General features: G+C 39.8%; 1 protein-coding gene across 14 annotated transcripts in view; it reads left to right on the plus strand.

Annotated features, from left to right (window-relative positions):
• Nucleotides 1–16,251, plus strand: part of RBFOX1 (RNA binding fox-1 homolog 1) — a 1,483,287-nt gene that overhangs the window by 1,446,280 nt on the left and 20,756 nt on the right. The gene's annotated exons all lie outside the window — the stretch shown is intronic.

Genomic DNA, 16,251 nt, shown 5'->3' on the forward strand with positions numbered 1-16,251 from the left:
CCAACATTTATTTGTAATGCACACCACATGTTAAGACTGGCAGCGGAAGGGTTTAAGAAATGCAGAAGTCAGAATTGGATGTCGGGGGTGAAGGCTGGGGGATGGAGGAGCTCTATTACGCGTTACCCAGGCTTAACAGATGACTCGGTTTCTGAAATGGCAAGCCACAGCTATTTTTGTATAAGTGCTTTGAAAAAAAAAAAGTGTGCGTTTCCATATCGAATGCAAATCGTTGGCTCTGTTTTCTGAGGACATAAATGTGAATGTTCAGATGCTCTGCATGCACAAATGTCATGGAGGGTGCTTATTTTGGGTAATGACTCCTTTAATTTAAAAATATGTTTCATGAATAAAACAGTAATGGTACCAATTTGCATGTGTGGCTGAGGCATGCTGGGTCCGACAGGTAAGCAGGCGATGTCTTGGACTCGAGAATGGGGAGTGTCGGCAGACACTGGTTCTCCTCCCTGGCCTCTTGTGACTCAGTCCTTATCTTGGTTTGCTGTGGTATGCTTTCTCTGCAGTTCCATTCCATTTCTCACAAGGTGTGTCGTTAGCTCATTGTAACTACAGACTTCTTCTGAGGTATACTAAAGCAAAAGAAATTCCTGAACCCAAAAAGCCTCACTTTGAAAACCCCCTGCCTAAACTTGTAATAAAATGGCTCTTTGGCAAGATAGAATTGAGATCTGTTGTCTGAATGTATGCAGGTATTATTCCTGTTTTCTTATGAACAGCCATCACGAGCTCTCAAGGCTGGAGGGAGCTTCCAGAGGAACCCAAACTATTGTCAACGTGCAGTTCTAATTGCCTAAATTATCCAGTTACCCAATCATCAGTTGCCAGGATGCAAAATATGTCTTATAGAAGTTGCTGTCTTCAATACACTTTGACACTAGATTAGGGAAATTGAGAGGGTCAAAAAAGCTAATAAAAATGATGACAATCTTGAAATCCTCAAGATCATTCTACAAATGAAAAGACTTAATGCTATTAAATTCTGCACACTGCAGACTCACAAAATATCAATTGTAATGTGGTTCATCTACAACCCTTAATTATTTTTATGAAAATATCTCTAGATGCTAAATTCTCCAACACCCACTCTGTATATAATTATAATCATAGTAACTTTAGCCTGCTGCATAATTATAAGAATCTTAAACAGATTTATGTCTTTGGATTTTTTATCTTGCTTCTCAGTATAAGTGCATCTATCCCCAAGCTGAAAAAAAGGTTAATTACAAAGACATAATTTAAATTGCTTTCTTTAATAAAACCAATCTAGACATTTGGAAAATAAAAAACAATGTTTAATACTATTCTTAGATAGAATCACTTGAGAATCTGGCCATCTCTGTTTGCGTTCATCTTAAAAATTAAGTTAACAATTTGCTGCATTTGGGGGCACCATATATGCAAATGTATTTATGAAATCTGTTGTTTTAATATTAGTAAGATTTCTCACCGGCAACATGTCCTACTGAAAAATTGCCCTCATTCTTGGTTTGGTAAATCTTGACTAACTCTGCAATTCCCACTTTGGTGTAATAGTTTCAGTTGAAGAAACCAACTAAATATACTCTTGTCCATATAATTGGCCTCTTGCTGTTCATTAAAGAAATTTGCACATTAGGTCTTTTTGGTTGCTGAGGCAATTGATTGCTAGCCCTATTTCACTTTATTATAAGCAAGACACTTGCCACGTATGGAAATATCGCATTGAGGGAAATGCAGTAATAGGTAAATTACCAGAAAACAATCTTTAAAGTGATGTTTCTGGTTTGATTTGTAAAGTGTATTTATGAAATGGTGGTACTTCCTTTTATTTTAAGTAAGCAGGTAAAGAGAAGGAAGACCCTTTTAGAGAAGACACATATTTGGGGGAAAATGTGAAATGATCAGAATAGCTTTCGAATCTAGATTAAGATGCCAATTATCTAGATTATCTCAGGGCAGCTGTGTAATCATTTCTTTTTACTCAATCACAGTGTCATATGAGTAGGGAGAGACTCTTAGTTCCTACTTTCTAGAAGAAAGGCAGGATGACAAAGAGAAAAGCTTCTTAACCCAAAGAAACTCCTTCAAAATAGGAAGTAAAATCAGCAGGAATAGAGAATGTTTGGGTCACGCTCACTGGCTGTCAACTTGATCAAAAGAGAAGCTGCAACAAACTTTCTCTCTAATCGTGAGATTCACTCTTCAGACATCTTGAAAGGGAAAGAAGTTTGATGTCCCCAGTCGGTAGAATTTTACCTTTTATCAGCACAAATTAAGCCCTCATCAAATTAAAGATTCAGGGGCCTTTGGAAAATCTTGAACTCCAGTAGCCTCAGGACTGGCCAGAACGTCCTTGACGGCCACCTTGCAACTCCCCACCCAACATCTTCTTGGTTAAATGATCACATGCTGATTATCTCGGAGTACCCTGAGAGTTTCTGAATGCTGACCTCCAGAATGAAGACCGTCTGGTGTGGGCAGAGATTTCCCCCAAAGAAAAAGACCTGACTGGACTAGGTAATTTTATAATCTTATCGATGAATTGAATGACAGTAGGCAAACATCTTTCCTTGGCATTTAGGAAACATTTGGTAAGCCTTTGACCTCACCTCAAATCTTTACTTCAAATCTCACTTTGATCTGTGGAAAGCCAACTGTCCGAACTCTCAAGGGAGATGGTTTTCTGAGCTTGAACCAATCAAAGCATGGCAGTGGGGCCAATGGTCATCTGGTCATTGCATGCCACTTGGTGTTGCTGATGTGTTCGTGGTATGTTCTGGATTTGACAGGTCCATCATCACAGTAACTCAGTGAATGGCTTGCTTGAATTAAGCCTGGGGACAGGCTTCTCTTTATTGATTGGCTTTCGGTTTCTTTGTGTCCATGACTTGGTCCTTGTTGCATCTTTGAGCAGCCAGACTGGGAGGTGGAGGGGTGGTGGTGGGGGGAGATTTCCTTTTCCATGAATTATGCTACAGATATTTGGGTAAATATGTCTGACGTGTACACTGCTTTGATGAAAATGTTACTGCGCCAAAAAGGCAGACATTTGTCATGCTTGTCCTGCTTGCTAAACATTCTAACATCCCCTAACAACCAGTGCATGGAAACGGCCCTCCACGTTACGGCAGAAGGGAACTCAATTCAGACCAGCTAGAGGAGAAGGTAATAAAGTGGTTCACTCCAAGATTTCACGACGATCCAGTTGCCCTGATAGTTACCCTGGGCCACTATTTTCATACAAGACATGCATCTCCGTAAAGATTCCTGAAAGTTAGCAGCTTCTGACATACAGTAGTAGTCCTGGCCATACAGGTGCCCCTAGACTGAGCAAAAGAGACAGCAAGCAACAGGCTTCTGTTTGTTTTATTTTCTACCCTTTTTTGTTTGTTTTTTGAGACCTTTAACTTTCATCAGCAATGTTAGACTGTACCATGTGAAATTTCTACCTTTGTGTGCCCCACATGGTGCAATACTGGCAATTTCATATAGCTCAGCTTAATGGAAACCCAATTAAAATGCCGTAATATCAATTATCTTGCTCTCTGCACTTGAAATATATATATGTATGGTCATACACATATATGTGTGTGTTGTGTATATATATTATTCATATACATATGTGAAAATATATGTATACACAACACATACACACACACACACACACACTTCTGCCTTAAGACCTCATGGAGGACTCATAACAGTATCTAGGTAAATCTTAATACAAGGAGGTCAGGACTTGTCAAGTTCAGCCAGTCACAAGCCCCATGCTAGAACATCTATTAAATGCGATACTACAACCTATGAATAAAAGGTTCTATCTCAGAGAGAAATAGATTAGTAGTTCTTTCTTAAAACTCAATAGGAATAAGTAGTCATGTCTTTGGAGTCATGGAGAGGTGGATCTGTAGATCAACTATTTAAAATTATACGGGTGGTAGGGATGGATGGATACATACATGCATAGATGGGTGGATGGATGGATGGATGGTTAGAAAGGTAGATAGATGATAGATAAATAGATACATAGGTGGTTAGGTGGATGAATGGAAAGAAAGGGAGAAGAGAGAAAAAGGAAGGAAGGGAGGGAAGGAGGGCAGAAGGGACGGAGGGAGGGAGGAAGAATGGAAGAAAAGGAAAAGAGAGAGAGAAAGTGAGCAAGAGAGAGAGAAAGTGAGCAAGAGAGAGAGAGAGAGGAAAGAAAGAAGGAAGGAAGGATGGACAGATAGGAAAAAACTATCATCTCTATGCTCTTATAATATTTCACCATAAGCTAAACTACAGGAAGTAGAACTAAATCCTTACGTACAACCTTAGTTTGATCTAAACCGAAAAACTAAAGGGGTTTGAGTTGATTTCCATTTATGTGGGTACTCTCTCTACTTTAGGACTTTTGACGTCCTGGATTTAGATTAAATAATAGAGAAATGCCGTCATTAAAATAAGGCTAATAATTGCATTTAAAACGATACACCATTTTATGTGGAGTCCTTACCAAATCATATAGACTAAAAATGCAGGGGTTGTCAGCCTGTAAAGCATATGAGCCCCCTGAATGGGAAATTTAATTTACCATTTAAGGGTTTTTTTGGTAGAAAGGTTAATTTTAAAAATACTGTTATACTTTAGGGATTAACAATTTTACTCTCTCTTGCTGTGGAGTAGAATGTAGAAAGCTTCATCTATGGGCAATGTGGATCCCTTAATGAGGGTAGACCATGCAAAGCAGAGAAAGGCGGGAAGTTTCATTGTTTTCCCCATTCCTCTTATGTGAACCAAGTTAGATAAGGGTGGAAACTGTTTCTGATTAAAAAGCAGTCACAAGCCCCTGCACCCATCCTTTGTAGATGTGTGTAAGGAGGGATTTCAAGGTCTTATCCTGGTGCTTTGTGTGAAGCACTAGCTCCCTTGGCCAGCTCAAGACCTGATGACACTTACTGGTTTACCAGGACAGGAGAAGAACACGGACAATGTAACATGGCCGTCAACTCCCTTGTCTGGGGAATGGCCAGGCTTTACCCGTGCTTCTTTCGCATATGCTGTGAAAAATAGCTTTTCTTGTATGAAATGATGACAACAGCTTTGCTTTCTTCTTTTTTTATCCAGTTTTGTTTTTAATGTTCTTCCTTGGCAAAGTAAAAGTTGGCAACTCTATGATAGACTCCTTATTATATTTTATTTACATTTTCAATCTTTTTTTGAGAAATCCACGGGTGGATTTAAATTAAAAATAGAGTGAGAGCATTCTAAAACTTGGTGATGCCAAGAATAGTATTCTCAGATGAACGAGAAACTGAGGGCTTAGTTCATGAGGGGATAGATCTGCAGTTAAGACAAGGATTCAGGGTCGGAAGGAAGCTATTTTGGACTCACATTCTAATCTGTTGAGTTAAAACATGGCAGCAACAGTTACTCCGCTATCTTTTATTGATAGTGCCCTGTTGAAGTTGTTCTTGATTTTAGCTTTTAATCTTTTCCACTGTTTTCACTCATCCTGATGAGCTCTTCTGGGCTCTGCAATTAAGAAAAGAAAATGATGCTCTGTGAACTCGTAATAGAAATGAGACACTAATGCCTTTATTTATATCCTTCTGTACCCCAGTGCCCAGAAAAGCACATCCAGTCTTTAAAATTAGAACACCAGGTTGAAATATATATTCATACATAGTATTGTATATAATATCTCCTTGTTTTTATTTATATTCTTATTCTTCTATTTGGTTTAAAGTTTACTTTCTTAACTTATTCTTTGTTTTTTGGTGCGTCAGCATCCCCTCAGGAAGAGAAAGGGAAGCTAATTATTCTAGACAGCTTCAGGGTAACAAGAAAGAAACAGGGATTGCCTGTGAGTTTCCTGTTACAAGGCACACGTACTACATGAAAATAAATTGCTTCAATAAAACTTGCCATATATATGAGAATGCTCCTGTGAAAACGTTCCTTAGGTGGAAATAGAGGACTTTGGTACTTGCACTATTTCTTAAGACTTCTTGAAGTTTAATAGAGTAACTGAGCAAACTTTGATTCAGATCATCTCTCTGTGATAACGATAACAATAATTATGATAATAGCAATAATAACAATGGCTGTGTATGGAGTCCTTACTATGTGATAGCACTAAGTGTTCTAAGTGCTTTACAAAGACAGTCACTGAACTGTCTCACTAAGTATTAAATTGACCGCCATGGTACAGATGGGGAAGACGAGCTTGGGGAAGGGTGAAGTAGATGTTCAGCTCAACTTGAGAGCTAATGTCTGTGCCCTTAATCCCCAGGCTCTATTGCATCTTAGTGGAGCAACCTTGAGAAGTCGTTTCTTTGCCCTCCGTCACCTCATCTGTGGTGGGTATATTGATTCCACCTCACAGAGTGGTTTGGAAGTTTTGAGACACTGCCTATGAAATATTCAGTGCATCAAGGGCAGTACATAAGATACTCTTGTTTTCATTTTCATGTTTATATTTTCATAGTCATAAATTCCAGTTTTTCATATTTTATTTCATATTCCCACAACATAGTCCATTAAGAGCTTTAAATCTGGGTAGCAACAGTGAGCTTAGAGAAAACCAAAAATATCTAGGTTATTTCAGTTACACCTGAATCTCTATAATCCAGGGCTTTGAATCTGTTGTTTCTTTAACTGATTCCAGAGTCAAGCAAAGTTTAGGGAGGATAATGACCAAATATACTCAACTGATTATGATGTGGACAAGACTTTTAAAATATAGTAGGTAGGATTATATGCAACTCTAATCCTTTTTAATCCACTGAGTTCCAAGAATAATTTATGTTTGCTTTGTTTTGCATTTTTTTTAACGGAAAAACATGCTTTTTTTTTTTTTGGCTACTTAAGCCCCCCCAATTGATCAGTCCTCCAAAGTTTAGATTTTGATATGTCAGGTTTTCTTAAAGTGAGCAGTCTTAGATGATGTTTCCTGCCACTTTTAAAAATCTTTTCACCACGTAGATTTCTGTTTTGAAGTTAATTTTTTCCGTAGTGTCTCTAGTGTGCCAGGTACTATATAAAACATTGGAACAAATGACCTGATCAGGTAAGCAGTATAGTTAGGGCACCCATATAATGATCATTTAAAATGGATCATTTTAAATGGGACATTGAAATGATCATTTAAAATGGGATGCCGTAACAGAGAAGGGATGCACTGGTGGTAATGACTCCAGGACAGCAGGCTTCAACTAGGACTGTCGTAAAACCAGAGGAACATGTGTGGTCATCCTAAGTAGAACCACCAGTGTGTGGATAGGAGAAGCAGGTCCAGGCAGGGTGATGTACGCTCTGGGAAATCCCACTATTGGGCTTCAAGTCCAATGTCTGTCGGTCCAGGTCCTGGACTGTTTCTACCTCCTTATGCTATTGTTACAAAGTCAGGGCAAAGGCACGTTTGCAGCTTCAAATAGTCATACCTGAGACACAACTTGATAACTTAATGATTAAGAAGAGAATGGAATTTCATGCTCTCATTTATTTATTTTTCCCTATGGATCAATAGTTCTGATTGAAAGTTCACCAAACAAATTACGATAACTAAGATAATTATATCTTCTGCCAACCCGTTCTGCAGGTTGGTGCTGATTCCATGCTCAGAGATAGTGAAGGAGGGAATGTAGAGCTCTTGCTGGTAGCATCAGTGTGATTTTGGGAACTTGTGTTTATGGACACTAAGCTCTCAGTGATGAAAAGTAATATGGCTGTTACTGATCAGTGTGTTTCCTGAGTTTCTCTTCTTTTTAATTTACAGACAGGTACACACACACGCGCGCACACGTTAAATGAAAAAGTGCTCAAGTTTTTGTTTCAAGAAGTATTTGCCTTTGGTCCGTAATCTTAACGGCTTCTTAACAACCGTTAGGCACTGCCAGATGAATATATAATTAAATTGAAGCGGTTAAAAAAAGAAGCAAGCCTGTAATAGTCAACAGACTGGACCAAGAAGGAGTTGGGGAGATATTAAAGGACATTCCAAACCCAATAGACCATAGCTGTCACAGCCATTTGGGTAGACACGTTTGCCAGTGACAAGACAAGATATAACAACTCCTTTGGTCATATCATGGCCTAATTACATACTTTTTGGGTTGCAGATCATTGACTTGATAGGCCACAAAAAAGCAAATAAAACCTATCTTCTCAGTAGCGCCATCAGGGTCCTTCAGCTGTGAAAGGTTTAGAAGCAGGTGAGAAAGCCCAGAGCTTTCTAGAGGCTGGTCAGGAACCTCTGATGAGGACCTGTACACAGAAGCCTCTGGATGAGCCATTTCTGTTGCAAATAAAGAACTTTCCTCGTAGAAGACAGTATTCCAGTCAAGTAGAAGGGAATATACACACAGTAGATAGACTCTGAACTGATGAAGCATTAGTGAATGTGACAAAAATTAAACCTGCTCCACTTCGCCTTTTATTGTTTTGATCACTATCAGATACGCTAGAAAATCTATCTTTGGGGGTAAGAGGGAACTTTTCACTTAAAAATTTCTAGTATTTCTTTTAACGTTATCAAAGCAAGTTCTGACTTTTGTACCTATGAAGAGAACTTCTAATTCTTTTCCAGAAGAACTGACTTCTACTTAAATGTGGCCTCTCTTATTTTCATATTTGTGTGTAATACATGCCTGTGAGCAGTCATTGGGCAGAAATAAATGACTTCTCATGGTTTTCTCCCTGATGTGAATCACAGTGATTTATTCTTCTGGAATGAGATTCTCCTCCAAATCACAGTGCCTTTCATCTTGAATTACCATACAAAGCATTTAGAGTAGGGCCGCTATCAGAATTTAGGGTAGTCGGGTAGGAAGAGCTTGAGGAGGAACTAACTTGTCCATGTTGTCATTGTTTCCAGGCCTATTCTTACTACATTATGATGTGTTAATGTTCAGATAGATCATTAGATTGTGGGGAGATGAGACAGAATCAAAGCCAAACACCCTTTTCCCTTCATTATCTTAATCACTTAGATTGAAATGTGTTGGCCTGAGAGTCCGGACATACATCATACATCTGATAACCTGGAACAGTGGTTCCCACTGTTTTTGCAGCCGTGGAATCTCTTTAAAAAGAAAACTAGTATTGCTGGATGCTTCTAGCATCCTTTTAATCCCTATCTCCTTTCATGGTCCAATTTTGTAATTTGAAATTTGATTGCATTAAAAGATTGAGGGACTTCCCCCCCCCCCCGCCATTTCTATATTGTTAGAGGGTTTGTGGACCACTTCTAGTAACTAGAATAGGAGCCCAGCTGGTGGGGGTGGGGACACTTGAAAAATGTCTCCTGGAAAATATTAGCTCCACAGCTTTCCCAGAAAGACAGTTTCTCTGCTGTTCTTTTCATTGTTTATTCAATATCTGTATCGAACTAAAACAAACAACAGGAAAAGAAGTGCTTACCTTATTCTGTTCTAAAATTTCAAGATTGAAGTGGTTCATCTTGAGGGTCCTTAGAGCCTTACTCTGAGAAGCATTGTTCCCAGACCAACCAAATTGGCCTCACCAGGAACTTGTGAGAAATGCAGAATCTCAAGCCCCACCTGAACCACAATCTGTACTTTCAAGATCCCGGGGCGATTTGTGAGAAGCACCATTCTCAGGGTGCTTCAATTCTACCCCGATAGGCAGTAAATAATGTTCACTCTGAGTTCTCCTTCCACAAATCTTCCACATGTAAGAGAGTTTGTCATTGTAACTTGTTGCTTTGTAAACATCTCTCTGCTCTCCCCCTTCCTAAAGGAGAAAGTAAGAGCTGTCCACGGTTGGGCATCCCTCACAATCCACTCTGTTGTGACTTCCTTCCTCAACTAGTTTAGGGCCACAAATAATCATTTTTTGATTCCAAAGATCCAAGAATAATGAAAGTGATTCCATGCTAATATCTCCTCATTGGTTGTGTAATGCTGTAAACTCACACTGTTGTAACACGTACCCTGGAAAAGTCACATCTGATTTCTCTTACCTTTATGGAGCCTCTGTTTTGTCATCTGCTAGGGGAGAGCATAACACCGGTTAGAATCAGAAAGAGACGAAGGTGAACATTGCTTTATAAACTGAAAGAGGTGGCGAAAAGCATGGCGTTATCAATAACTCAATTGACTATTGACAGGTTTTTTTAGGGTGTATATGGTTATTTGAAAGCATTGGATGTATACAGGCAAAAGCAAGCAAATTAAATTAAATCTATCTAAAAGTGCAAATCATTTTTAGATGAGGCAATCTTCAGGACCCACCGTACCACTAACATTCTGGGAACCTGTGCCTTCCCCAACTTGTCATTGGCCTGACCAAGATGTAAAGCAGTGTCTTTCATACTCATTGTATCTATTCTTTGATTGGCACATGCGTTGGCAAATCTTTGCTTATTCACCAACAGACTGTGATCAGAGACTTACATATAGAGACAATCTCAGTAAGTTACTTACTACACGCGGTAGTACAGGCAGGCTAATTGACTCTCAACTGCCTCATCTTTAAAGTGGGGCTGATGAATCATGCCTGCCTCCATGGGTTGTTGTGAGAATTAATTGAGATCATGAAGAAAAAGCTCCTTGAATAGCACTGATACTGAGTAGCCCTCAGGATATCATCATCATCATCATCCTCAACATCATTATCCTCCTTATTTTTATTATCAGCAGCATCACTAAACTATAGGCATTTTGTTTTGTTCTTGGCCCCAAAATGAGTCCTTTCTTGTGGCGGCAGGTTTTCAGAGTCAGGAGAATTTTTTTGACTCTAGAAGTTTTCTTGTTGGTGTTGTTTTGTTTTTCAATCTTGACTTCCGTCCTAGAAATATGAAAATACATAGACCCGAAATTTGCTAAGAGAGTAGAACTGAGGTGTCCTCACCACACACAAAGAAAGGTAACTATGTGAAGTGATGGATGTGTTAATTAGCTTGATTGTCATAGTCATTTCACAATGTACGTGGATATTAAATCATCACTTTTAAAACATGTAGAACCTGATTATAAAAATTTTAATTTGTCAATCATATCTCAAAACTGGGGAAAAATACATTGGGCCAAAAAATGTTGAAGGAAGAAGCAACTGGGAACCATGAGATCAAACAGCCTGTCCTTCTGTTCATCTTTCTCCTGGATTATTGCTTCTCTTTTCTGTCCAAGGAGGAAGGAGCTCAGGCTGTCAGGGATGCATCAGCTTCTTAGGAAAAACAACCAGTTCTCCCAGTGTAAACCCAGCCCCCAAATCAACATGGCTTTAGATTTAAAGAGTTAAAAAAAGTCAAACTAAATCTGCCGGTGCTGCCCTTTTCCCGTTGTGCTTGGTGAGAAGTCCAATACTGCGGTGGAGGTGGGTTATTGGAACCCCAGGGAACTTTCTACCATCAGCTCACTTCATTTTGCACGTAACTCCTAAGTGGACCCAGACCTTCTCAGCATGGCCTCTCCACCCTCCAGAGCCTCAGCCTGGATACCTGCTGCTCTTCCCAGCCTCCAGAAACTCGGGGACCCCCTCAGCCATATGAGGGCTGCTTCCCCTAGAGAGCACGTATGCTTTTCAGAGAACTTGCCTGACCCATTTCCACCCCGTGATAGGCACTCATTCACATGAGAAGCTCCTTCTGCCCAACCAAAGCTGAGGTGGGGTTTTGCCGTCCTTGGAGGCTCCAGCCCACCTGTAAAATGACCTATAGCCTCAAAAGGCTCTTAACTATCTCCCACTTGCCCTAAAACCCCAGAAGCCCAGGACTTAACAACACAAACACCAGGCCTCTTTGTGGGGAGAGAGAAGCCTGTATTTTTCATGAGTCCATGCAGCCAGAAAAATACATGATGTTTTCCCCCCAAATGAAGGCTTTCCCATTCATGTTCTCATTGATCTGCACAAAACAAACAAAAATCTAAGAGGGGTAGGTGCTATTTTCATTCCCATTTTCCAGATGAGGAAGCTGAGGCCCAGAAAGGTGAAATGATCTTTCTATTGGAACACAGCTTGTGTGTGACCAGGCCCAGCTTCCAGACTCACAGTTCTCTTTCACTTTAGCCGAGAAAGTGGTACAGTGGGAACCGGGGAGATTATTAAATGTTGGAGATACTAAAATCACAGAAGTGGACTCTCCCCAGGTCTCCAGGAAATGGAGATGCTCTTGCATTTGAATCTCTAAAACTCAGAGATTTTGGATGGAATATTCACACTGGGGACAGATTCACAGTACTTAACTCCTTTTGCACTTAAACATTTTTATGTGTGCGGTGTTAGCAGTAGGAACTGGGGCTCAATAAAATAGTTTTGAATGGGTGTTAATGCAGTCCCCTTTTAAAATAAAAAAATACCAGGATAGACCCTTTCAGAGGAGTCTATAGTCAGTCTTTTTATTCACTTGCTTGTTTGTTTCTTTATACCTCATCTCAATTCTACAATTGGCCATGGCCTTTTGAAGTACATATGATAGAATACTAAATATATATATACACACACACACACAGAAACACACACACACACACACATATATATATATATATATAAACTACAACAGGGCAGGGAAAAATATGAATCTGAATGGGATTTGTACAATTCTAGAGTTTTAGAACTGAGTCAGGGTGACAGCGGCAAAATACCGATCACAAGCAAATCGGTCTCCCTTTCAAGGTGATAAAACTGAAATATAATCAGATTATGAGCTTCGAGATAGCCAAGCCCAGTATAGATATTCCTCAGTGATTTAACATGCCATGAGCATGGCATCAAATTCCTTAAGCTTAGCTGGGTGCCCGGCACGTTGTAAGCCCTCATTAACCATCTGAGAAGTGAATGAACAACACCAGTAAACAATTTAGCAAAGGCACCAAATGGAATTTTAATAGGAGCACCTTTTTTCTGCATGTTATATTTAACTGTTCAGGAAATACTCAAGGCTGGATTCCCCATGATGGAGATCAACACTAGTGCAATTTAAAAAAGTTAAGTTAAAAAAAAAAAAAAAAACCACAGAAGACACAACTCTTATTTCCTGCGAAGTCAGGGCACATATGTTCAGAGAATATTTGCACAGTGAGAAATTAGTTCTCAATGCTGGCAGACACGTTAGAATCACCTGAGCGGCTTTTCAGGCATACCTGTGCCTGGGTACCACTCTCAAAGATTCTGTCCTTTAATGATCGGGCCTGGTAATTGGTATGTTATATTTTTAAAAATGGCCTGGCGATTGGTATGTTATATTTAAAAAAATCTTTGCTGATTGTAATGGGCAGTCAGGTTTGAGAACCTCTGTCTTATAACTAATAGATGCCCCAGAGACTACAGATAGAATTAAATTGACTTTGTCCCACTGCCATCTTGGGGCTGCCGTCTGCCCGACCAGAAGACCCACTTCTCAGGCTGTAGGGGTTTTTTAGTAGATAGCCTTGGAGGGTTTTATTCACATATCAGTGTGTGTGTGTGTGTGTGTGTGTGTGTGTGTGTGTGTGTGTGTGTGTGTGTGTGTGTGTGTGTGTGTGTGTGTGTAGGGTTTTATTCACATATCAGTGTGTGTGTGTGTGTGTGTGTGTGTGTGTGTGTGTGTGTTCGATTGAGTATTCCCAGCATTGGATACAAAAGGAAACTTGCTATGAATGGCACCAACCCTGAGTTTTGTGTAACAATAGTGACAAAAAAGAATTGAGGCCAAAGAATGATAAATGACCAGAATCTTTAACAGTAGAACTTAAAGCCAGTATTATTTGATGGGAGAACCTCCTGTCTGGCCTTTCCCTCCACCCCAACCTATGCCAGAATTTTCTCTGTATCTTGTTGATACCTAGCTTCTCACACCCCTTCCAGCAGCACTGGCTGGCTGTTATTTTCATTTGACTCTTAGGAGTCAGCTGTGGGTGATTTTTAGAAGAAAATTAAACTGCCAAGAGATGAGATTTCACGGAAGGTGAAAAGTAGGATAATAAGGATAACATGGCAAGTCACAGGACTCACATAAATGTACCACCAGCTGAGTCAGATCCACAGTCTGGGTGGTCAGTCTTTGGAAATCATCGTAAAACATCATGAAGTCTGGTAATATATTAAAAAGAGAGAAAGACCATGTTAGAAAAGTCCTCCGCAGAGAAGCCACACCCATTACTGACTCAATACCCTCTGTTGTGAGCATCCCTGAGCAGAATCTTAGAGGGTGAATGAGAGTTGGGGTCTTGGAATCTAAAAAAACAAAACAAATGAATATATATAAGAAAACAGAAACCGACTCACAGATATAGAGAATAAGTGAGGAGAAGAAAGGGAGAGGGGGGAGATAAGGGTATGGGATGAAGAGATACAAACTACTATGTGTAAAATAAATGAGCAACAAGGATATAAAGTACAGGGGAATGTAGTCATTATTTTATAATAACTTTAAATGGAGTCTACTCTATAAAAATATTGAATCACTACGTTGTACACCTGAAACTAATTATTGTAAATACTTTAGTTAAAAAATAAGTTATAAATTTTTATTTACAATATTTATTTAGTGTAAACAAACTTATTTAAAAATAAATATTGTAAATACTTTAGTTAAAAATAATAAAAATAAAATATTTTATTATGATTTTTATATTTAAGCAAAAAAAAAAATTAGAGTCTTGAGCCAATCCAACAATGTCCAGATTTCACTTAACATCTTGTTCACATTACATAACCTTCTGTGTCTCCATTTCCTCGTTTATGAACGTGGGGATAATAAGAGAGATTGTAAGGAAAATTGCATGAATATATATGCACAGCACCTGGCAACCGCCTGTCATGGATAAGCGCCCCATCAGCTTTAGGTAGTGGCTCTTTGGTGTCAACACTCCAAAGAGTCAAGATGAACATAGCCTTCTCTCTTGTGCTCGGTAATTTACTATTTCCTTATTTTTCTTAAATTAGCAATCCTCTCTTCTCTCACAAAGCCTCCGTATATCTAAGAGTCTTCCTGGGAAAGGTGGGCTTTGAAATGAAAACGAGAATGAACTTGCAGGAGATCTCTCAGCATGAGATTTCTCAAATTTCTCCATGGTAAAAAAAAAAAAAAAACCTAAAACCACAATTCCCTCCCTGGAGGTATGAGTGGGGTCCAGATGATCAGACCTCTCTCCTGGAAATTCTGATGCGGGTGGTCAGGCATCTATATTTTTAACAAACATTGTAGATAGTTGTCTTCAGGGAAGTTTGAGAAGTTCTGGAGTAGAGGGAGAGGTCAAAAATAGAGAGGAATTCTAGGTGAAAAAAATGGTAAAGAGAATTAGATGCAGACTCACTAGGAAAAAATGGGAAGACCCTGCCTAGATGAACTTGAGTATATCCATTGGAGACAGTGAAAGAAGATGGACAGAGGAGGAAGCAAAAACAGAGAGCATGATATTATGGCCACTTTCACCAGCTTCTGCAGAAATGAGGTTTAAAGCCCATTCTTTTAGAAGGTCTTCAGAAACTAGAAGTAACCATTCCTGGGCATCCTCAGCAACCACACAGCTAGGTTGTCTTAGAGGCCAGCATGGTGGGTGGCAAAACAGAAGCTGCAAAAGAAGCAAAACCTGCAAGAGATTTGGTGATCCAGCCCCCTTTCCACTCTGCATTTGTACCATCCCCAAGTGCTTCCCGGCTGTGGCTGATATAAGATGCACCTGCCGAGCATTTTCTAAGCTACCTCTTTCCAGATCCAGTCCCGGAACAGTTATGCCAGGACCCACAGGAGTAGGGCTCGGCTTTATTGCTTTTAACCTCTCCCTGTGAATCTAGGGGCAGCCAAGGGGAGAACCATTCAGCTAGACAAGCGCTTCTCAGCCTTGGCTGCATAACACAATCACCTGGAGGTCTTTAGAAACTACAGATGCCTGAGACCCACTTACAGAGCTGCCATTTAACTGGTCACTAGGAATTTTAGAAGCACACCAGCTGTTTACCCTGTCCAGCCAAGGTTGAGAATGACTCAGCCAGACCTAATCATCAACAGCCACTGCACAAACCAGTTTGCTGAAAATAAGGTCCAACTGCATTTGAAGTTTAAGTCCTCAGGCCTGGGTTGACAGTGAAGAGCAGGATTAGCAAAAGGGGACAGGCCCCGTGCCAGGCTCCTTTGCCCTCTTGAGAGGTGACCCCCCTGTCCAGAGCACACCTGGGTTGCTCTGATCATTAAGTTTTCCTGACAGTTTGGGAACAGCAGACTTCTCTGCTAGGTCTTTAATCTCTTTGATCATACCTCTCTCTGGTCATTTGGGGTAAATAATTTCACCGAGAGGGTCATATCATTTTATGGGCAGACTAAAAGAC

This window comes from Delphinus delphis, chromosome 15 (assembly GCF_949987515.2).
Source record: "Delphinus delphis chromosome 15, mDelDel1.2, whole genome shotgun sequence".
NCBI classification, from domain to species: domain Eukaryota; kingdom Metazoa; phylum Chordata; class Mammalia; order Artiodactyla; family Delphinidae; genus Delphinus; species Delphinus delphis.